Source organism: Engystomops pustulosus, chromosome 1, assembly GCF_040894005.1.
Source record: "Engystomops pustulosus chromosome 1, aEngPut4.maternal, whole genome shotgun sequence".
NCBI classification, from domain to species: domain Eukaryota; kingdom Metazoa; phylum Chordata; class Amphibia; order Anura; family Leptodactylidae; genus Engystomops; species Engystomops pustulosus.
This window is the reverse complement of record NC_092411.1, coordinates 173,053,633-173,075,396: the sequence shown is the minus strand read 5'-3', so window position 1 is coordinate 173,075,396 and position 21,764 is coordinate 173,053,633. Positions and strand designations below refer to the sequence as shown.

At 45.7% G+C, this 21,764-nt stretch overlaps 17 pseudogenes; all 17 read left to right on the top strand.

Annotated features, from left to right (window-relative positions):
- The first annotated feature begins 43 nt into the window (after positions 1–43).
- Positions 44–162, top strand: LOC140105897 (5S ribosomal RNA; annotated as a pseudogene).
- Positions 163–232: 70 nt separating this feature from the next.
- On the top strand, positions 233–351 carry LOC140113499 (5S ribosomal RNA; annotated as a pseudogene).
- A 72-nt stretch (positions 352–423) lies between these two features.
- Positions 424–542, top strand: LOC140099975 (5S ribosomal RNA; annotated as a pseudogene).
- A 70-nt stretch (positions 543–612) lies between these two features.
- On the top strand, positions 613–731 carry LOC140104957 (5S ribosomal RNA; annotated as a pseudogene).
- Positions 732–801: 70 nt separating this feature from the next.
- Positions 802–920, top strand: LOC140101393 (5S ribosomal RNA; annotated as a pseudogene).
- A 643-nt stretch (positions 921–1,563) lies between these two features.
- LOC140113309 (5S ribosomal RNA) lies at positions 1,564–1,682 on the top strand (annotated as a pseudogene).
- Positions 1,683–1,752: 70 nt separating this feature from the next.
- LOC140105891 (5S ribosomal RNA) lies at positions 1,753–1,871 on the top strand (annotated as a pseudogene).
- A 70-nt stretch (positions 1,872–1,941) lies between these two features.
- Positions 1,942–2,060, top strand: LOC140113498 (5S ribosomal RNA; annotated as a pseudogene).
- A 72-nt stretch (positions 2,061–2,132) lies between these two features.
- On the top strand, positions 2,133–2,251 carry LOC140099964 (5S ribosomal RNA; annotated as a pseudogene).
- Positions 2,252–2,321: 70 nt separating this feature from the next.
- LOC140091154 (5S ribosomal RNA) lies at positions 2,322–2,440 on the top strand (annotated as a pseudogene).
- A 70-nt stretch (positions 2,441–2,510) lies between these two features.
- Positions 2,511–2,629, top strand: LOC140104946 (5S ribosomal RNA; annotated as a pseudogene).
- A 452-nt stretch (positions 2,630–3,081) lies between these two features.
- On the top strand, positions 3,082–3,200 carry LOC140113308 (5S ribosomal RNA; annotated as a pseudogene).
- A 448-nt stretch (positions 3,201–3,648) lies between these two features.
- Positions 3,649–3,767, top strand: LOC140096596 (5S ribosomal RNA; annotated as a pseudogene).
- Positions 3,768–4,219: 452 nt separating this feature from the next.
- Positions 4,220–4,338, top strand: LOC140101382 (5S ribosomal RNA; annotated as a pseudogene).
- A 452-nt stretch (positions 4,339–4,790) lies between these two features.
- On the top strand, positions 4,791–4,909 carry LOC140103915 (5S ribosomal RNA; annotated as a pseudogene).
- A 70-nt stretch (positions 4,910–4,979) lies between these two features.
- On the top strand, positions 4,980–5,098 carry LOC140091143 (5S ribosomal RNA; annotated as a pseudogene).
- Positions 5,099–5,548: 450 nt separating this feature from the next.
- LOC140113475 (5S ribosomal RNA) lies at positions 5,549–5,667 on the top strand (annotated as a pseudogene).
- Positions 5,668–21,764: the final 16,097 nt, after the last annotated feature.

The window sequence follows — 21,764 nt, the reverse complement described above, 5'->3', positions numbered from 1 at the left end:
TCTCTATGAGATAGTAAAAGAAGGTTCAAATTGAACAGCTGCTGTCAACGGCCATTCTAAGCTGAATGTGCCTGCTCTCGTCAGATCGCAGCAGCAATGCAGCTTAAGGCTTGGCAAGTACCAGCATGGGAGACTGGCTGGGAATCCCAAGTTCCGCTGACCTTTTTGAACCTGAAAATTGTGTTAGTTTCTCTATGAGATAGTAAAAGAAGGTTCAAATTGAACACCTGCTGTCAACGGCCATTCTAAGCTGAATGTGCCTGCTCTCGTCAGATCGCAGCAGCAATGCAGCTTAAGGCTTGGAAAGTACCAGCATGGGAGACTGGCTGGGAATCCCAAGTTCCGTTGACCTTTTTGAATCTGAAAATTGTGTTAGTTTCTCTGTCAAAGATGGTAAAAGAAGGTTCAAATTGAACAGCTGCTGTCAACGGCCATTCTAAGCTGAATGTGCCTGCTCTCGTCAGATCGCAGCAGAAATGCAGCTTAAGGCTTGGCAAGTACCAGCATGGGAGACTGGCTGGGAATCCCAAGTTCCGTTGACCTTTTTGAACCTGAAAATTGTGTTAGTTTCTCTATGAGATAGTAAAAGAAGGTTCAAATTGAACAGCTGCTGTCAACGGCCATTCTAAGCTGAATGTGCCTGCTCTCGTCAGATCGCAGCAGCAATGCAGCTTAAGGCTTGGCAAGTACCAGCATGGGAGACTGGCTGGGAATCCCAAGTTCCGTTGAACTTTTTGAACCTGAAAATTGTGTTAGTTTCTCTATGAGATAGTAAAAGAAGGTTCAAATTGAACGGCTGCTGTCATCGGCCATTCTAAGCTGAATGTGCCTGCTCTCATCAGATCGCAGCAGCAATGCAGCTTAAGGCTTGGCAAGTACCAGCATGGGAGACTGGCTGGGAATCCCAAGTTCTGTTGACCTCTTTGAACCTGAAAATTGTGTTAGTTTCTCTGTCAAAGATGGTAAAAGAATGTTCAAATTGAATAGCTGCTGTCAACGGCCATTCTAAGCTGAATGGGCCTGCTCTCGTCAGATCGCAGCAGCAATGCTGCTTAAGGCTTGGCAAGTCCCAGCATGGGAGACTGGCTGGGAATCCCAAGTTCCATTGACCTTTTTGAACCTGAAAATTGTGTTAGTTTCTCTGTCAAAGATGGTAAAAGAAGGTTCAAATTGAACAGCTGCTGTCAACGGCCATTCTAAGCTGAATGTGCCTGCTCTCGTCAGATCGCAGCAGCAATGCAGCTTAAGGCTTTGCAAGTACCAGCATGGGAGACTGGCTGGGAATTCCAAGTTCCATTGACCTTTTTGAACCTGAAAATTGTGTTAGTTTCTCTATGAGATAGTAAAAGAAGGTTCAAATTGAATAGCTGCTGTCAACGGCCATTCTAAGCTGAATGGGCCTGCTCTCGTCAGATCGCAGCAGCAATGCTGCTTAAGGCTTGGCAAGTCCCAGCATGGGAGACTGGCTGGGAATCCCAAGTTCCATTGACCTTTTTGAACCTGAAAATTGTGTTAGTTTCTCTGTCAAAGATGGTAAAAGAAGGTTCAAATTGAACAGCTGCTGTCAACGGCCATTCTAAGCTGAATGTGCCTGCTCTCGTCAGATCGCAGCAGCAATGCAGCTTAAGGCTTTGCAAGTACCAGCATGGGAGACTGGCTGGGAATCCCAAGTTCCGTTGAACTTTTTGAACCTGAAAATTGTGTTAGTTTCTCTATGAGATAGTAAAAGAAGGTTCAAATTGAACAGCTGCTGTCAACGGCCATTCTAAGCTGAATGTGCCTGCTCTCGTCAGATCGCAGCAGCAATGCAGCTTAAGGCTTGGCAAGTACCAGCATGGGAGACTGGCTGGGAATCCCAAGTTCCGCTGACCTTTTTGAACCTGAAAATTGTGTTAGTTTCTCTATGAGATAGTAAAAGAAGGTTCAAATTGAACACCTGCTGTCAACGGCCATTCTAAGCTGAATGTGCCTGCTCTCGTCAGATCGCAGCAGCAATGCAGCTTAAGGCTTGGAAAGTACCAGCATGGGAGACTGGCTGGGAATCCCAAGTTCCGTTGACCTTTTTGAATCTGAAAATTGTGTTAGTTTCTCTGTCAAACATGGTAAAAGAAGGTTCAAATTGAACAGCTGCTGTCAACGGCCATTCTAAGCTGAATGTGCCTGCTCTCGTCAGATCGCAGCAGAAATGCAGCTTAAGGCTTGGCAAGTACCAGCATGGGAGACTGGCTGGGAATCCCAAGTTCCGTTGACCTTTTTGAACCTGAAAATTGTGTTAGTTTCTCTATGAGATAGTAAAAGAAGGTTCAAATTGAACAGCTGCTGTCAACGGCCATTCTAAGCTGAATGTGCCTGCTCTCGTCAGATCGCAGCAGCAATGCAGCTTAAGGCTTGGCAAGTACCAGCATGGGAGACTGGCTGGGAATCCCAAGTTCCGTTGACCTTTTTGAACCTGAAAATTGTGTTAGTTTCTCTATGAGATAGTAAAAGAAGGTTCAAATTGAACAGCTGCTGTCAACGGCCATTCTAAGCTGAATGTGCCTGCTCTCGTCAGATCGCAGCAGCAATGCAGCTTAAGGCTTGGCAAGTACCAGCATGGGAGACTGGCTGGGAATCCCAAGTTCCGTTGAACTTTTTGAACCTGAAAATTGTGTTAGTTTCTCTATGAGATAGTAAAAGAAGGTTCAAATTGAACGGCTGCTGTCATCGGCCATTCTAAGCTGAATGTGCCTGCTCTCATCAGATCGCAGCAGCAATGCAGCTTAAGGCTTGGCAAGTACCAGCATGGGAGACTGGCTGGGAATCCCAAGTTCTGTTGACTTCTTTGAACCTGAAAATTGTGTTAGTTTCTCTGTCAAAGATGGTAAAAGAATGTTCAAATTGAATAGCTGCTGTCAACGGCCATTCTAAGCTGAATGGGCCTGCTCTCGTCAGATCGCAGCAGCAATGCTGCTTAAGGCTTGGCAAGTCCCAGCATGGGAGACTGGCTGGGAATCCCAAGTTCCATTGACCTTTTTGAACCTGAAAATTGTGTTAGTTTCTCTGTCAAAGATGGTAAAAGAAGGTTCAAATTGAACAGCTGCTGTCAACGGCCATTCTAAGCTGAATGTGCCTGCTCTCGTCAGATCGCAGCAGCAATGCAGCTTAAGGCTTTGCAAGTACCAGCATGGGAGACTGGCTGGGAATCCCAAGTTCCGTTGAACTTTTTGAACCTGAAAATTGTGTTAGTTTCTCTATGAGATAGTAAAAGAAGGTTCAAATTGAACAGCTGCTGTCAATGGCCATTCTAAGCTGAATGTGCCTGCTCTCGTCAGATCGCAGCAGCAATGCAGCTTAAGGCTTGGCAAGTACCAGCATGGGAGACTGGCTGGGAATCCCAAGTTCCATTGACCTTTTTGAACCTGAAAATTGTGTTAGTTTCTCTATGAGATAGTAAAAGAAGGTTCAAATTGAACACCTGCTGTCAACGGCCATTCTAAGCTGAATGTGCCTGCTCTCGTCAGATCGCAGCAGCAATGCAGCTTAAGGCTTGGCAAGTACCAGCATGGGAGACTGGCTGGGAATCCCAAGTTCCATTGACCTTTTTGAACCTGAAAATTGTGTTAGTTTCTCTATGAGATAGTAAAAGTAGGTTCAAATTGAACAGCTGCTGTCAACGGCCATTCTAAGCTGAATGTGCCTGCTCTCGTCAGATCGCAGCAGCAATGCAGCTTAAGGCTTGGCAAGTACCAGCATGGGAGACTGGCTGGGAATCCCAAGTTCTGTTGACCTCTTTGAACCTGAAAATTGTGTTAGTTTCTCTGTCAAAGATGGTAAAAGAATGTTCAAATTGAATAGCTGCTGTCAACGGCCATTCTAAGCTGAATGGGCCTGCTCTCGTCAGATCGCAGCAGCAATGCTGCTTAAGGCTTGGCAAGTCCCAGCATGGGAGACTGGCTGGGAATCCCAAGTTCCATTGACCTTTTTGAACCTGAAAATTGTGTTAGTTTCTCTGTCAAAGATGGTAAAAGAAGGTTCAAATTGAACAGCTGCTGTCAACGGCCATTCTAAGCTGAATGTGCCTGCTCTCGTCAGATCGCAGCAGCAATGCAGCTTAAGGCTTGGCAAGTACCAGCATGGGAGACTGGCTGGGAATCCCAAGTTCCGTTGAACTTTTTGAACCTGAAAATTGTGTTAGTTTCTCTATGAGATAGTAAAAGAAGGTTCAAATTGAACGGCTGCTGTCATCGGCCATTCTAAGCTGAATGTGCCTGCTCTCATCAGATCGCAGCAGCAATGCAGCTTAAGGCTTGGCAAGTACCAGCATGGGAGACTGGCTGGGAATCCCAAGTTCTGTTGACCTCTTTGAACCTGAAAATTGTGTTAGTTTCTCTGTCAAAGATGGTAAAAGAATGTTCAAATTGAATAGCTGCTGTCAACGGCCATTCTAAGCTGAATGGGCCTGCTCTCGTCAGATCGCAGCAGCAATGCTGCTTAAGGCTTGGCAAGTCCCAGCATGGGAGACTGGCTGGGAATCCCAAGTTCCATTGACCTTTTTGAACCTGAAAATTGTGTTAGTTTCTCTGTCAAAGATGGTAAAAGAAGGTTCAAATTGAACAGCTGCTGTCAACGGCCATTCTAAGCTGAATGTGCCTGCTCTCGTCAGATCGCAGCAGCAATGCAGCTTAAGGCTTTGCAAGTACCAGCATGGGAGACTGGCTGGGAATCCCAAGTTCCGTTGAACTTTTTGAACCTGAAAATTGTGTTAGTTTCTCTATGAGATAGTAAAAGAAGGTTCAAATTGAACAGCTGCTGTCAACGGCCATTCTAAGCTGAATGTGCCTGCTCTCGTCAGATCGCTGCAGCAATGCAGCTTAAGGCTTGGCAAGTACCAGCATGGGAGACTGGCTGGGAATCCCAAGTTCCGTTGACCTTTTTGAACCTGAAAATTGTGTTAGTTTCTCTATGAGATAGTAAAAGAAGGTTCAAATTGAACACCTGCTGTCAACGGCCATTCTAAGCTGAATGTGCCTGCTCTCGTCAGATCGCAGCAGCAATGCAGCTTAAGGCTTGGCAAGTACCAGCATGGGAGACTGGCTGGGAATCCCAAGTTCCGTTGACCTTTTTGAATCTGAAAATTGTGTTAGTTTCTCTGTCAAAGATGGTAAAAGAAGGTTCAAATTGAACAGCTGCTGTCAACGGCCATTCTAAGCTGAATGTGCCTGCTCTCGTCAGATCGCAGCAGAAATGCAGCTTAAGGCTTGGCAAGTACCAGCATGGGAGACTGGCTGGGAATCCCAAGTTCCATTGACCTTTTTGAACCTGAAAATTGTGTTAGTTTCTCTATGAGATAGTAAAAGAAGGTTCAAATTGAACAGCTGCTGTCAACGGCCATTCTAAGCTGAATGTGCCTGCTCTCGTCAGATCGCAGCAGCAATGCAGCTTAAGGCTTGGCAAGTACCAGCATGGGAGACTGGCTGGGAATCCCAAGTTCCGTTGAACTTTTTGAACCTGAGAATTGTGTTAGTTTCTCTATGAGATAGTAAAAGAAGGTTCAAATTGAACAGCTGCTGTCAACGGCCATTCTAAGCTGAATGTGCCTGCTCTCATCAGATCGCAGCAGCAATGCAGCTTAAGGCTTGGCAAGTACCAGCATGGGAGACTGGCTGGGAATCCCAAGTTCTGTTGACCTCTTTGAACCTGAAAATTGTGTTAGTTTCTCTGTCAAAGATGGTAAAAGAATGTTCAAATTGAATAGCTGCTGTCAACGGCCATTCTAAGCTGAATGTGCCTGCTCTCGTCAGATCGCAGCAGCAATGCTGCTTAAGGCTTGCCAAGTCCCAGCATGGGAGACTGGCTGGGAATCCCAAGTTCCATTGACCTTTTTGAACCTGAAAATTGTGTTAGTTTCTCTGTCAAAGATGGTAAAAGAAGGTTCAAATTGAACAGCTGCTGTCAACGGCCATTCTAAGCTGAATGTGCCTGCTCTCGTCAGATCGCAGCAGCAATGCAGCTTAAGGCTTGGCAAGTACCAGCATGGGAGACTGGCTGGGAATCCCAAGTTCCGTTGACCTTTTTGAATCTGAAAATTGTGTTAGTTTCTCTGTCAAAGATGGTAAAAGAAGGTTCAAATTGAACAGCTGCTGTCAACGGCCATTCTAAGCTGAATGTGCCTGCTCTCGTCAGATCGCAGCAGAAATGCAGCTTAAGGCTTGGCAAGTACCAGCATGGGAGACTGGCTGGGAATTCCAAGTTCCATTGACCTTTTTGAACCTGAAAATTGTGTTAGTTTCTCTATGAGATAGTAAAAGAAGGTTCAAATTGAACACCTGCTGTCAACGGCCATTCTAAGCTGAATGTGCCTGCTCTCGTCAGATCGCAGCAGCAATGCAGCTTAAGGCTTGGCAAGTACCAGCATGGGAGACTGGCTGGGAATCCCAAGTTCCGTTGAACTTTTTGAACCTGAAAATTGTGTTAGTTTCTCTATGAGATAGTAAAAGAAGGTTCAAATTGATCGGCTGCTGTCATCGGCCATTCTAAGCTGAATGTGCCTGCTCTCATCAGATCGCAGCAGCAATGCAGCTTAAGGCTTGGCAAGTACCAGCATGGGAGACTGGCTGGGAATCCCAAGTTCTGTTGACCTCTTTGAACCTGAAAATTGTGTTAGTTTCTCTGTCAAAGATGGTAAAAGAATGTTCAAATTGAATAGCTGCTGTCAACGGCCATTCTAAGCTGAATGGGCCTGCTCTCGTCAGATCGCAGCAGCAATGCTGCTTAAGGCTTGGCAAGTCCCAGCATGGGAGACTGGCTGGGAATCCCAAGTTCCATTGACCTTTTTGAACCTGAAAATTGTGTTAGTTTCTCTGTCAAAGATGGTAAAAGAAGGTTCAAATTGAACAGCTGCTGTCAACGGCCATTCTAAGCTGAATGTGCCTGCTCTCGTCAGATCGCAGCAGCAATGCAGCTTAAGGCTTTGCAAGTACCAGCATGGGAGACTGGCTGGGAATCCCAAGTTCCGTTGAACTTTTTGAACCAGAAAATTGTGTTAGTTTCTCTATGAGATAGTAAAAGAAGGTTCAAATTGAACAGCTGCTGTCAACGGCCATTCTAAGCTGAATGTGCCTGCTCTCGTCAGATCGCAGCAGCAATGCAGCTTAAGGCTTGGCAAGTACCAGCATGGGAGACTGGCTGGGAATCCCAAGTTCCGCTGACCTTTTTGAACCTGAAAATTGTGTTAGTTTCTCTATGAGATAGTAAAAGAAGGTTCAAATTGAACACCTGCTGTCAACGGCCATTCTAAGCTGAATGTGCCTGCTCTCGTCAGATCGCAGCAGCAATGCAGCTTAAGGCTTGGAAAGTACCAGCATGGGAGACTGGCTGGGAATCCCAAGTTCCGTTGACCTTTTTGAATCTGAAAATTGTGTTAGTTTCTCTGTCAAAGATGGTAAAAGAAGGTTCAAATTGAACAGCTGCTGTCAACGGCCATTCTAAGCTGAATGTGCCTGCTCTCGTCAGATCGCAGCAGAAATGCAGCTTAAGGCTTGGCAAGTACCAGCATGGGAGACTGGCTGGGAATCCCAAGTTCCGTTGACCTTTTTGAACCTGAAAATTGTGTTAGTTTCTCTATGAGATAGTAAAAGAAGGTTCAAATTGAACAGCTGCTGTCAACGGCCATTCTAAGCTGAATGTGCCTGCTCTCGTCAGATCGCAGCAGCAATGCAGCTTAAGGCTTGGCAAGTACCAGCATGGGAGACTGGCTGGGAATCCCAAGTTCCGTTGAACTTTTTGAACCTGAAAATTGTGTTAGTTTCTCTATGAGATAGTAAAAGAAGGTTCAAATTGAACGGCTGCTGTCATCGGCCATTCTAAGCTGAATGTGCCTGCTCTCATCAGATCGCAGCAGCAATGCAGCTTAAGGCTTGGCAAGTACCAGCATGGGAGACTGGCTGGGAATCCCAAGTTCTGTTGACCTCTTTGAACCTGAAAATTGTGTTAGTTTCACTGTCAAAGATGGTAAAAGAATGTTCAAATTGAATAGCTGCTGTCAACGGCCATTCTAAGCTGAATGGGCCTGCTCTCGTCAGATCGCAGCAGCAATGCTGCTTAAGGCTTGGCAAGTCCCAGCATGGGAGACTGGCTGGGAATCCCAAGTTCCATTGACCTTTTTGAACCTGAAAATTGTGTTAGTTTCTCTGTCAAAGATGGTAAAAGAAGGTTCAAATTGAACAGCTGCTGTCAACGGCCATTCTAAGCTGAATGTGCCTGCTCTCGTCAGATCGCAGCAGCAATGCAGCTTAAGGCTTTGCAAGTACCAGCATGGGAGACTGGCTGGGAATCCCAAGTTCCGTTGAACTTTTTGAACCTGAAAATTGTGTTAGTTTCTCTATGAGATAGTAAAAGAAGGTTCAAATTGAACAGCTGCTGTCAATGGCCATTCTAAGCTGAATGTGCCTGCTCTCGTCAGATCGCAGCAGCAATGCAGCTTAAGGCTTGGCAAGTACCAGCATGGGAGACTGGCTGGGAATCCCAAGTTCCATTGACCTTTTTGAACCTGAAAATTGTGTTAGTTTCTCTATGAGATAGTAAAAGAAGGTTCAAATTGAACACCTGCTGTCAACGGCCATTCTAAGCTGAATGTGCCTGCTCTCGTCAGATCGCAGCAGCAATGCAGCTTAAGGCTTGGCAAGTACCAGCATGGGAGACTGGCTGGGAATCCCAAGTTCCGTTGACCTTTTTGAATCTGAAAATTGTGTTAGTTTCTCTGTCAAAGATGGTAAAAGAAGGTTCAAATTGAACAGCTGCTGTCAACGGCCATTCTAAGCTGAATGTGCCTGCTCTCGTCAGATCGCAGCAGAAATGCAGCTTAAGGCTTGGCAAGTACCAGCATGGGAGACTGGCTGGGAATTCCAAGTTCCATTGACCTTTTTGAACCTGAAAATTGTGTTAGTTTCTCTATGAGATAGTAAAAGAAGGTTCAAATTGAATAGCTGCTGTCAACGGCCATTCTAAGCTGAATGGGCCTGCTCTCGTCAGATCGCAGCAGCAATGCTGCTTAAGGCTTGGCAAGTCCCAGCATGGGAGACTGGCTGGGAATCCCAAGTTCCATTGACCTTTTTGAACCTGAAAATTGTGTTAGTTTCTCTGTCAAAGATGGTAAAAGAAGGTTCAAATTGAACAGCTGCTGTCAACGGCCATTCTAAGCTGAATGTGCCTGCTCTCGTCAGATCGCAGCAGCAATGCAGCTTAAGGCTTTGCAAGTACCAGCATGGGAGACTGGCTGGGAATCCCAAGTTCCGTTGAACTTTTTGAACCTGAAAATTGTGTTAGTTTCTCTATGAGATAGTAAAAGAAGGTTCAAATTGAACAGCTGCTGTCAACGGCCATTCTAAGCTGAATGTGCCTGCTCTCGTCAGATCGCAGCAGCAATGCAGCTTAAGGCTTGGCAAGTACCAGCATGGGAGACTGGCTGGGAATCCCAAGTTCCGCTGACCTTTTTGAACCTGAAAATTGTGTTAGTTTCTCTATGAGATAGTAAAAGAAGGTTCAAATTGAACACCTGCTGTCAACGGCCATTCTAAGCTGAATGTGCCTGCTCTCGTCAGATCGCAGCAGCAATGCAGCTTAAGGCTTGGAAAGTACCAGCATGGGAGACTGGCTGGGAATCCCAAGTTCCGTTGACCTTTTTGAATCTGAAAATTGTGTTAGTTTCTCTGTCAAAGATGGTAAAAGAAGGTTCAAATTGAACAGCTGCTGTCAACGGCCATTCTAAGCTGAATGTGCCTGCTCTCGTCAGATCGCAGCAGAAATGCAGCTTAAGGCTTGGCAAGTACCAGCATGGGAGACTGGCTGGGAATCCCAAGTTCCGTTAAACTTTTTGAACCTGAGAATTGTGTTAGTTTCTCTATGAGATAGTAAAAGAAGGTTCAAATTGAACAGCTGCTGTCAACGGCCATTCTAAGCTGAATGTGCCTGCTCTCATCAGATCGCAGCAGCAATGCAGCTTAAGGCTTGGCAAGTACCAGCATGGGAGACTGGCTGGGAATCCCAAGTTCTGTTGACCTCTTTGAACCTGAAAATTGTGTTAGTTTCTCTGTCAAAGATGGTAAAAGAATGTTCAAATTGAATAGCTGCTGTCAACGGCCATTCTAAGCTGAATGTGCCTGCTCTCGTCAGATCGCAGCAGCAATGCTGCTTAAGGCTTGCCAAGTCCCAGCATGGGAGACTGGCTGGGAATCCCAAGTTCCATTGACCTTTTTGAACCTGAAAATTGTGTTAGTTTCTCTGTCAAAGATGGTAAAAGAAGGTTCAAATTGAACAGCTGCTGTCAACGGCCATTCTAAGCTGAATGTGCCTGCTCTCGTCAGATCGCAGCAGCAATGCAGCTTAAGGCTTGGCAAGTACCAGCATGGGAGACTGGCTGGGAATCCCAAGTTCCGTTGACCTTTTTGAATCTGAAAATTGTGTTAGTTTCTCTGTCAAAGATGGTAAAAGAAGGTTCAAATTGAACAGCTGCTGTCAACGGCCATTCTAAGCTGAATGTGCCTGCTCTCGTCAGATCGCAGCAGAAATGCAGCTTAAGGCTTGGCAAGTACCAGCATGGGAGACTGGCTGGGAATTCCAAGTTCCATTGACCTTTTTGAACCTGAAAATTGTGTTAGTTTCTCTATGAGATAGTAAAAGAAGGTTCAAATTGAACACCTGCTGTCAACGGCCATTCTAAGCTGAATGTGCCTGCTCTCGTCAGATCGCAGCAGCAATGCAGCTTAAGGCTTGGCAAGTACCAGCATGGGAGACTGGCTGGGAATCCCAAGTTCCGTTGAACTTTTTGAACCTGAAAATTGTGTTAGTTTCTCTATGAGATAGTAAAAGAAGGTTCAAATTGATCGGCTGCTGTCATCGGCCATTCTAAGCTGAATGTGCCTGCTCTCATCAGATCGCAGCAGCAATGCAGCTTAAGGCTTGGCAAGTACCAGCATGGGAGACTGGCTGGGAATCCCAAGTTCTGTTGACCTCTTTGAACCTGAAAATTGTGTTAGTTTCTCTGTCAAAGATGGTAAAAGAATGTTCAAATTGAATAGCTGCTGTCAACGGCCATTCTAAGCTGAATGGGCCTGCTCTCGTCAGATCGCAGCAGCAATGCTGCTTAAGGCTTGGCAAGTCCCAGCATGGGAGACTGGCTGGGAATCCCAAGTTCCATTGACCTTTTTGAACCTGAAAATTGTGTTAGTTTCTCTGTCAAAGATGGTAAAAGAAGGTTCAAATTGAACAGCTGCTGTCAACGGCCATTCTAAGCTGAATGTGCCTGCTCTCGTCAGATCGCAGCAGCAATGCAGCTTAAGGCTTTGCAAGTACCAGCATGGGAGACTGGCTGGGAATCCCAAGTTCCGTTGAACTTTTTGAACCAGAAAATTGTGTTAGTTTCTCTATGAGATAGTAAAAGAAGGTTCAAATTGAACAGCTGCTGTCAACGGCCATTCTAAGCTGAATGTGCCTGCTCTCGTCAGATCGCAGCAGCAATGCAGCTTAAGGCTTGGCAAGTACCAGCATGGGAGACTGGCTGGGAATCCCAAGTTCCGCTGACCTTTTTGAACCTGAAAATTGTGTTAGTTTCTCTATGAGATAGTAAAAGAAGGTTCAAATTGAACACCTGCTGTCAACGGCCATTCTAAGCTGAATGTGCCTGCTCTCGTCAGATCGCAGCAGCAATGCAGCTTAAGGCTTGGAAAGTACCAGCATGGGAGACTGGCTGGGAATCCCAAGTTCCGTTGACCTTTTTGAATCTGAAAATTGTGTTAGTTTCTCTGTCAAAGATGGTAAAAGAAGGTTCAAATTGAACAGCTGCTGTCAACGGCCATTCTAAGCTGAATGTGCCTGCTCTCGTCAGATCGCAGCAGAAATGCAGCTTAAGGCTTGGCAAGTACCAGCATGGGAGACTGGCTGGGAATCCCAAGTTCCGTTGACCTTTTTGAACCTGAAAATTGTGTTAGTTTCTCTATGAGATAGTAAAAGAAGGTTCAAATTGAACAGCTGCTGTCAACGGCCATTCTAAGCTGAATGTGCCTGCTCTCGTCAGATCGCAGCAGCAATGCAGCTTAAGGCTTGGCAAGTACCAGCATGGGAGACTGGCTGGGAATCCCAAGTTCCGTTGAACTTTTTGAACCTGAAAATTGTGTTAGTTTCTCTATGAGATAGTAAAAGAAGGTTCAAATTGAACGGCTGCTGTCATCGGCCATTCTAAGCTGAATGTGCCTGCTCTCATCAGATCGCAGCAGCAATGCAGCTTAAGGCTTGGCAAGTACCAGCATGGGAGACTGGCTGGGAATCCCAAGTTCTGTTGACCTCTTTGAACCTGAAAATTGTGTTAGTTTCACTGTCAAAGATGGTAAAAGAATGTTCAAATTGAATAGCTGCTGTCAACGGCCATTCTAAGCTGAATGGGCCTGCTCTCGTCAGATCGCAGCAGCAATGCTGCTTAAGGCTTGGCAAGTCCCAGCATGGGAGACTGGCTGGGAATCCCAAGTTCCATTGACCTTTTTGAACCTGAAAATTGTGTTAGTTTCTCTGTCAAAGATGGTAAAAGAAGGTTCAAATTGAACAGCTGCTGTCAACGGCCATTCTAAGCTGAATGTGCCTGCTCTCGTCAGATCGCAGCAGCAATGCAGCTTAAGGCTTTGCAAGTACCAGCATGGGAGACTGGCTGGGAATCCCAAGTTCCGTTGAACTTTTTGAACCTGAAAATTGTGTTAGTTTCTCTATGAGATAGTAAAAGAAGGTTCAAATTGAACAGCTGCTGTCAATGGCCATTCTAAGCTGAATGTGCCTGCTCTCGTCAGATCGCAGCAGCAATGCAGCTTAAGGCTTGGCAAGTACCAGCATGGGAGACTGGCTGGGAATCCCAAGTTCCATTGACCTTTTTGAACCTGAAAATTGTGTTAGTTTCTCTATGAGATAGTAAAAGAAGGTTCAAATTGAACACCTGCTGTCAACGGCCATTCTAAGCTGAATGTGCCTGCTCTCGTCAGATCGCAGCAGCAATGCAGCTTAAGGCTTGGCAAGTACCAGCATGGGAGACTGGCTGGGAATCCCAAGTTCCGTTGACCTTTTTGAATCTGAAAATTGTGTTAGTTTCTCTGTCAAAGATGGTAAAAGAAGGTTCAAATTGAACAGCTGCTGTCAACGGCCATTCTAAGCTGAATGTGCCTGCTCTCGTCAGATCGCAGCAGAAATGCAGCTTAAGGCTTGGCAAGTACCAGCATGGGAGACTGGCTGGGAATTCCAAGTTCCATTGACCTTTTTGAACCTGAAAATTGTGTTAGTTTCTCTATGAGATAGTAAAAGAAGGTTCAAATTGAATAGCTGCTGTCAACGGCCATTCTAAGCTGAATGGGCCTGCTCTCGTCAGATCGCAGCAGCAATGCTGCTTAAGGCTTGGCAAGTCCCAGCATGGGAGACTGGCTGGGAATCCCAAGTTCCATTGACCTTTTTGAACCTGAAAATTGTGTTAGTTTCTCTGTCAAAGATGGTAAAAGAAGGTTCAAATTGAACAGCTGCTGTCAACGGCCATTCTAAGCTGAATGTGCCTGCTCTCGTCAGATCGCAGCAGCAATGCAGCTTAAGGCTTTGCAAGTACCAGCATGGGAGACTGGCTGGGAATCCCAAGTTCCGTTGAACTTTTTGAACCTGAAAATTGTGTTAGTTTCTCTATGAGATAGTAAAAGAAGGTTCAAATTGAACAGCTGCTGTCAACGGCCATTCTAAGCTGAATGTGCCTGCTCTCGTCAGATCGCAGCAGCAATGCAGCTTAAGGCTTGGCAAGTACCAGCATGGGAGACTGGCTGGGAATCCCAAGTTCCGCTGACCTTTTTGAACCTGAAAATTGTGTTAGTTTCTCTATGAGATAGTAAAAGAAGGTTCAAATTGAACACCTGCTGTCAACGGCCATTCTAAGCTGAATGTGCCTGCTCTCGTCAGATCGCAGCAGCAATGCAGCTTAAGGCTTGGAAAGTACCAGCATGGGAGACTGGCTGGGAATCCCAAGTTCCGTTGACCTTTTTGAATCTGAAAATTGTGTTAGTTTCTCTGTCAAAGATGGTAAAAGAAGGTTCAAATTGAACAGCTGCTGTCAACGGCCATTCTAAGCTGAATGTGCCTGCTCTCGTCAGATCGCAGCAGAAATGCAGCTTAAGGCTTGGCAAGTACCAGCATGGGAGACTGGCTGGGAATCCCAAGTTCCGTTGACCTTTTTGAACCTGAAAATTGTGTTAGTTTCTCTATGAGATAGTAAAAGAAGGTTCAAATTGAACAGCTGCTGTCAACGGCCATTCTAAGCTGAATGTGCCTGCTCTCGTCAGATCGCAGCAGCAATGCAGCTTAAGGCTTGGCAAGTACCAGCATGGGAGACTGGCTGGGAATCCCAAGTTCCGTTGAACTTTTTGAACCTGAAAATTGTGTTAGTTTCTCTATGAGATAGTAAAAGAAGGTTCAAATTGAACGGCTGCTGTCATCGGCCATTCTAAGCTGAATGTGCCTGCTCTCATCAGATCGCAGCAGCAATGCAGCTTAAGGCTTGGCAAGTACCAGCATGGGAGACTGGCTGGGAATCCCAAGTTCTGTTGACCTCTTTGAACCTGAAAATTGTGTTAGTTTCTCTGTCAAAGATGGTAAAAGAATGTTCAAATTGAATAGCTGCTGTCAACGGCCATTCTAAGCTGAATGGGCCTGCTCTCGTCAGATCGCAGCAGCAATGCTGCTTAAGGCTTGGCAAGTCCCAGCATGGGAGACTGGCTGGGAATCCCAAGTTCCATTGACCTTTTTGAACCTGAAAATTGTGTTAGTTTCTCTGTCAAAGATGGTAAAAGAAGGTTCAAATTGAACAGCTGCTGTCAACGGCCATTCTAAGCTGAATGTGCCTGCTCTCGTCAGATCGCAGCAGCAATGCAGCTTAAGGCTTTGCAAGTACCAGCATGGGAGACTGGCTGGGAATCCCAAGTTCCGTTGAACTTTTTGAACCTGAAAATTGTGTTAGTTTCTCTATGAGATAGTAAAAGAAGGTTCAAATTGAACAGCTGCTGTCAATGGCCATTCTAAGCTGAATGTGCCTGCTCTCGTCAGATCGCAGCAGCAATGCAGCTTAAGGCTTGGCAAGTACCAGCATGGGAGACTGGCTGGGAATCCCAAGTTCCATTGACCTTTTTGAACCTGAAAATTGTGTTAGTTTCTCTATGAGATAGTAAAAGAAGGTTCAAATTGAACACCTGCTGTCAACGGCCATTCTAAGCTGAATGTGCCTGCTCTCGTCAGATCGCAGCAGCAATGCAGCTTAAGGCTTGGCAAGTACCAGCATGGGAGACTGGCTGGGAATCCCAAGTTCCGTTGACCTTTTTGAATCTGAAAATTGTGTTAGTTTCTCTGTCAAAGATGGTAAAAGAAGGTTCAAATTGAACAGCTGCTGTCAACGGCCATTCTAAGCTGAATGTGCCTGCTCTCGTCAGATCGCAGCAGAAATGCAGCTTAAGGCTTGGCAAGTACCAGCATGGGAGACAGGCTGGGAATTCCAAGTTCCATTGACCTTTTTGAACCTGAAAATTGTGTTAGTTTCTCTATGAGATAGTAAAAGAAGGTTCAAATTGAACAGCTGCTGTCAACGGCCATTCTAAGCTGAATGTGCCTGCTCTCGTCAGATCGCAGCAGCAATGCAGCTTAAGGCTTGGCAAGTACCAGCATGGGAGACTGGCTGGGAATCCCAAGTTCCGTTGAACTTTTTGAACCTGAAAATTGTGTTAGTTTCTCTATGAGATAGTAAAAGAAGGTTCAAATTGATCGGCTGCTGTCATCGGCCATTCTAAGCTGAATGTGCCTGCTCTCATCAGATCGCAGCAGCAATGCAGCTTAAGGCTTGGCAAGTACCAGCATGGGAGACTGGCTGGGAATCCCAAGTTCTGTTGACCTCTTTGAACCTGAAAATTGTGTTAGTTTCTCTGTCAAAGATGGTAAAAGAATGTTCAAATTGAATAGCTGCTGTCAACGGCCATTCTAAGCTGAATGGGCCTGCTCTCGTCAGATCGCAGCAGCAATGCTGCTTAAGGCTTGGCAAGTCCCAGCATGGGAGACTGGCTGGGAATCCCAAGTTCCATTGACCTTTTTGAACCTGAAAATTGTGTTAGTTTCTCTGTCAAAGATGGTAAAAGAAGGTTCAAATTGAACAGCTGCTGTCAACGGCCATTCTAAGCTGAATGTGCCTGCTCTCGTCAGATCGCAGCAGCAATGCAGCTTAAGGCTTTGCAAGTACCAGCATGGGAGACTGGCTGGGAATCCCAAGTTCCGTTGAACTTTTTGAACCTGAAAATTGTGTTAGTTTCTCTATGAGATAGTAAAAGAAGGTTCAAATTGAACAGCTGCTGTCAACGGCCATTCTAAGCTGAATGTGCCTGCTCTCGTCAGATCGCAGCAGCAATGCAGCTTAAGGCTTGGCAAGTACCAGCATGGGAGACTGGCTGGGAATCCCAAGTTCCGCTGACCTTTTTGAACCTGAAAATTGTGTTAGTTTCTCTATGAGATAGTAAAAGAAGGTTCAAATTGAACACCTGCTGTCAACGGCCATTCTAAGCTGAATGTGCCTGCTCTCGTCAGATCGCAGCAGCAATGCAGCTTAAGGCTTGGAAAGTACCAGCATGGGAGACTGGCTGGGAATCCCAAGTTCTGTTGACCTCTTTGAACCTGAAAATTGTGTTAGTTTCTCTGTCAAAGATGGTAAAAGAATGTTCAAATTGAATAGCTGCTGTCAACGGCCATTCTAAGCTGAATGGGCCTGCTCTCGTCAGATCGCAGCAGCAATGCTGCTTAAGGCTTGGCAAGTCCCAGCATGGGAGACTGGCTGGGAATCCCAAGTTCCATTGACCTTTTTGAACCTGAAAATTGTGTTAGTTTCTCTGTCAAAGATGGTAAAAGAAGGTTCAAATTGAACAGCTGCTGTCAACGGCCATTCTAAGCTGAATGTGCCTGCTCTCGTCAGATCGCAGCAGCAATGCAGCTTAAGGCTTTGCAAGTACCAGCATGGGAGACTGGCTGGGAATCCCAAGTTCCGTTGAACTTTTTGAACCTGAAAATTGTGTTAGTTTCTCTATGAGATAGTAAAAGAAGGTTCAAATTGAACAGCTGCTGTCAATGGCCATTCTAAGCTGAATGTGCCTGCTCTCGTCAGATCGCAGCAGCAATGCAGCTTAAGGCTTGGCAAGTACCAGCATGGGAGACTGGCTGGGAATCCCAAGTTCCATTGACCTTTTTGAACCTGAAAATTGTGTTAGTTTCTCTATGAGATAGTAAAAGAAGGTTCAAATTGAACAGCTGCTGTCAACTGCCATTCTAAGCTGAATGTGCCTGCTCTCGTCAGATCGCAGCAGCAATGCAGCTTAAGGCTTGGCAAGTACCAGCATGGGAGACTGGCTGGAAATCCCAAGTTCCGTTGACCTTTTTGAACCTGAAAATTGTGTTAGTTTCCCTGTAAAAGAAGGTTCAAATTTAACAGCTGCTGTCAACGGCCATTCTAAGCTGAATGTGCCTGCTCTCGTCAGATCGCAGCAGCAATGCAGCTTAAGGCTTGGCAAGTACCAGCATGGGAGACTGGATGGGAATCCCAAGTTCCGTTGACCTTTTTGAACCTGAAAATTGTGTTAGTTTCTCTATGAGATAGTAAAAGAAGGTTCAAATTGAACACCTGCTGTCAACGGCCATTCTAAGCTGAATGTGCCTGCTCTCGTCAGATCGCAGCAGCAATGCAGCTTAAGGCTTGGCAAGTACCAGCATGGGAGACTGGCTGGGAATCCCAAGTTCCGTTGACCTTTTTGAATCTGAAAATTGTGTTAGTTTCTCTGTCAAAGATGGTAAAAGAAGGTTCAAATTGAACAGCTGCTGTCAACGGCCATTCTAAGCTGAATGTGCCTGCTCTCGTCAGATCGCAGCAGCAATGCAGCTTAAGGCTTGGCAAGTACCAGCATGGGAGACTGGCTGGGAATCCCAAGTTCCGTTGAACTTTTTGAACCTGAGAATTGTGTTAGTTTCTCTATGAGATAGAAAAAGAAGGTTCAAATTGAACAGCTGCTGTCAACGGCCATTCTAAGCTGAATGTGCCTGCTCTCATCAGATCGCAGCAGCAATGCAGCTTAAGGCTTGGCAAGTACCAGCATGGGAGACTGGCTGGGAATCCCAAGTTCTGTTGACCTCTTTGAACCTGAAAATTGTGTTAGTTTCTCTGTCAAAGATGGTAAAAGAATGTTCAAATTGAATAGCTGCTGTCAACGGCCATTCTAAGCTGAATGGGCCTGCTCTCGTCAGATCGCAGCAGCAATGCTGCTTAAGGCTTGCCAAGTCCCAGCATGGGAGACTGGCTGGGAATCCCAAGTTCCATTGACCTTTTTGAACCTGAAAATTGTGTTAGTTTCTCTGTCAAAGATGGTAAAAGAAGGTTCAAATTGAACAGCTGCTGTCAACGGCCATTCTAAGCTGAATGTGCCTGCTCTCGTCAGATCGCAGCAGCAATGCAGCTTAAGGCTTTGCAAGTACCAGCATGGGAGACTGGCTGGGAATCCCAAGTTCCGTTGAACTTTTTGAACCTGAAAATTGTGTTAGTTTCTCTATGAGATAGTAAAAGAAGGTTCAAATTGAACAGCTGCTGTCAACGGCCATTCTAAGCTGAATGTGCCTGCTCTCGTCAGATCGCAGCAGCAATGCAGCTTAAGGCTTGGCAAGTACCAGCATGGGAGACTGGCTGGGAATTTCAAGTTCCGTTGACCTTTTTGAACCTGAAAATTGTGTTAGTTTCTCTATGAGATAGTAAAAGAAGGTTCAAATTGAACACCTGCTGTCAACGGCCATTCTAAGCTGAATGTGCCTGCTCTCGTCAGATCGCAGCAGCAATGCAGCTTAAGGCTTGGCAAGTACCAGCATGGGAGACTGGCTGGGAATCCCAAGTTCCGTTGAACTTTTTGAACCTGAAAATTGTGTTAGTTTCTCTATGAGATAGTAAAAGAAGGTTCAAATTGAACGGCTGCTGTCATCGGCCATTCTAAGCTGAATGTGCCTGCTCTCATCAGATCGCAGCAGCAATGCAGCTTAAGGCTTGGCAAGTACCAGCATGGGAGACTGGCTGGGAATCCCAAGTTCTGTTGACCTCTTTGAACCTGAAAATTGTGTTAGTTTCTCTGTCAAAGATGGTAAAAGAATGTTCAAATTGAATAGCTGCTGTCAACGGCCATTCTAAGCTGAATGGGCCTGCTCTCGTCAGATCGCAGCAGCAATGCTGCTTAAGGCTTGGCAAGTCCCAGCATGGGAGACTGGCTGGGAATCCCAAGTTCCATTGACCTTTTTGAACCTGAAAATTGTGTTAGTTTCTCTGTCAAAGATGGTAAAAGAAGGTTCAAATTGAACAGCTGCTGTCAACGGCCATTCTAAGCTTAATGTGCCTGCTCTCGTCAGATCGCAGCAGCAATGCAGCTTAAGGCTTTGCAAGTACCAGCATGGGAGACTGGCTGGGAATCCCAAGTTCCGTTGAACTTTTTGAACCTGAAAATTGTGTTAGTTTCTCTATGAGATAGTAAAAGAAGGTTCAAATTGAACAGCTGCTGTCAACGGCCATTCTAAGCTGAATGTGCCTGCTCTCGTCAGATCGCAGCAGCAATGCAGCTTAAGGCTTGGCAAGTACCAGCATGGGAGACTGGCTGGGAATCCCAAGTTCCGCTGACCTTTTTGAACCTGAAAATTGTGTTAGTTTCTCTATGAGATAGTAAAAGAAGGTTCAAATTGAACACCTGCTGTCAACGGCCATTCTAAGCTGAATGTGCCTGCTCTCGTCAGATCGCAGCAGCAATGCAGCTTAAGGCTTGGAAAGTACCAGCATGGGAGACTGGCTGGGAATCCCAAGTTCCGTTGACCTTTTTGAATCTGAAAATTGTGTTAGTTTCTCTGTCAAAGATGGTAAAAGAAGGTTCAAATTGAACAGCTGCTGTCAACGGCCATTCTAAGCTGAATGTGCCTGCTCTCGTCAGATCGCAGCAGAAATGCAGCTTAAGGCTTGGCAAGTACCAGCATGGGAGACTGGCTGGGAATCCCAAGTTCCGTTGACCTTTTTGAACCTGAAAATTGTGTTAGTTTCTCTATGAGATAGTAAAAGAAGGTTCAAATTGAACAGCTGCTGTCAACGGCCATTCTAAGCTGAATGTGCCTGCTCTCGTCAGATCGCAGCAGCAATGCAGCTTAAGGCTTGGCAAGTACCAGCATGGGAGACTGGCTGGGAATCCCAAGTTCTGTTGACCTCTTTGAACCTGAAAATTGTGTTAGTTTCTCTGTCAAAGATGGTAAAAGAATGTTCAAATTGAATAGCTGCTGTCAACGGCCATTCTAAGCTGAATGGGCCTGCTCTCGTCAGATCGCAGCAGCAATGCTGCTTAAGGCTTGGCAAGTCCCAGCATGGGAGACTGGCTGGGAATCCCAAGTTCCATTGACCTTTTTGAACCTGAAAATTGTGTTAGTTTCTCTGTCAAAGATGGTAAAAGAAGGTTCAAATTGAACAGCTGCTGTCAACGGCCATTCTAAGCTGAATGTGCCTGCTCTCGTCAGATCGCAGCAGCAATGCAGCTTAAGGCTTTGCAAGTACCAGCATGGGAGACTGGCTGGGAATCCCAAGTTCCGTTGAACTTTTTGAACCTGAAAATTGTGTTAGTTTCTCTATGAGATAGTAAAAGAAGGTTCAAATTGAACAGCTGCTGTCAATGGCCATTCTAAGCTGAATGTGCCTGCTCTCGTCAGATCGCAGCAGCAATGCAGCTTAAGGCTTGGCAAGTACCAGCATGGGAGACTGGCTGGGAATCCCAAGTTCCATTGACCTTTTTGAACCTGAAAATTGTGTTAGTTTCTCTATGAGATAGTAAAAGAAGGTTCAAATTGAACAGCTGCTGTCAACTGCCATTCTAAGCTGAATGTGCCTGCTCTCGTCAGATCGCAGCAGCAATGCAGCTTAAGGCTTGGCAAGTACCAGCATGGGAGACTGGCTGGAAATCCCAAGTTCCGTTGACCTTTTTGAACCTGAAAATTGTGTTAGTTTCCCTGTAAAAGAAGGTTCAAATTTAACAGCTGCTGTCAACGGCCATTCTAAGCTGAATGTGCCTGCTCTCGTCAGATCGCAGCAGCAATGCAGCTTAAGGCTTGGCAAGTACCAGCATGGGAGACTGGCTGGGAATCCCAAGTTCCGTTGACCTTTTTGAACCTGAAAATTGTGTTAGTTTCTCTATGAGATAGTAAAAGAAGGTTCAAATTGAACACCTGCTGTCAACGGCCATTCTAAGCTGAATGTGCCTGCTCTCGTCAGATCGCAGCAGCAATGCAGCTTAAGGCTTGGCAAGTACCAGCATGGGAGACTGGCTGGGAATCCCAAGTTCCGTTGACCTTTTTGAATCTGAAAATTGTGTTAGTTTCTCTGTCAAAGATGGTAAAAGAAGGTTCAAATTGAACAGCTGCTGTCAACGGCCATTCTAAGCTGAATGTGCCTGCTCTCGTCAGATCGCAGCAGCAATGCAGCTTAAGGCTTGGCAAGTACCAGCATGGGAGACTGGCTGGGAATCCCAAGTTCCGTTGAACTTTTTGAACCTGAGAATTGTGTTAGTTTCTCTATGAGATAGAAAAAGAAGGTTCAAATTGAACAGCTGCTGTCAACGGCCATTCTAAGCTGAATGTGCCTGCTCTCATCAGATCGCAGCAGCAATGCAGCTTAAGGCTTGGCAAGTACCAGCATGGGAGAC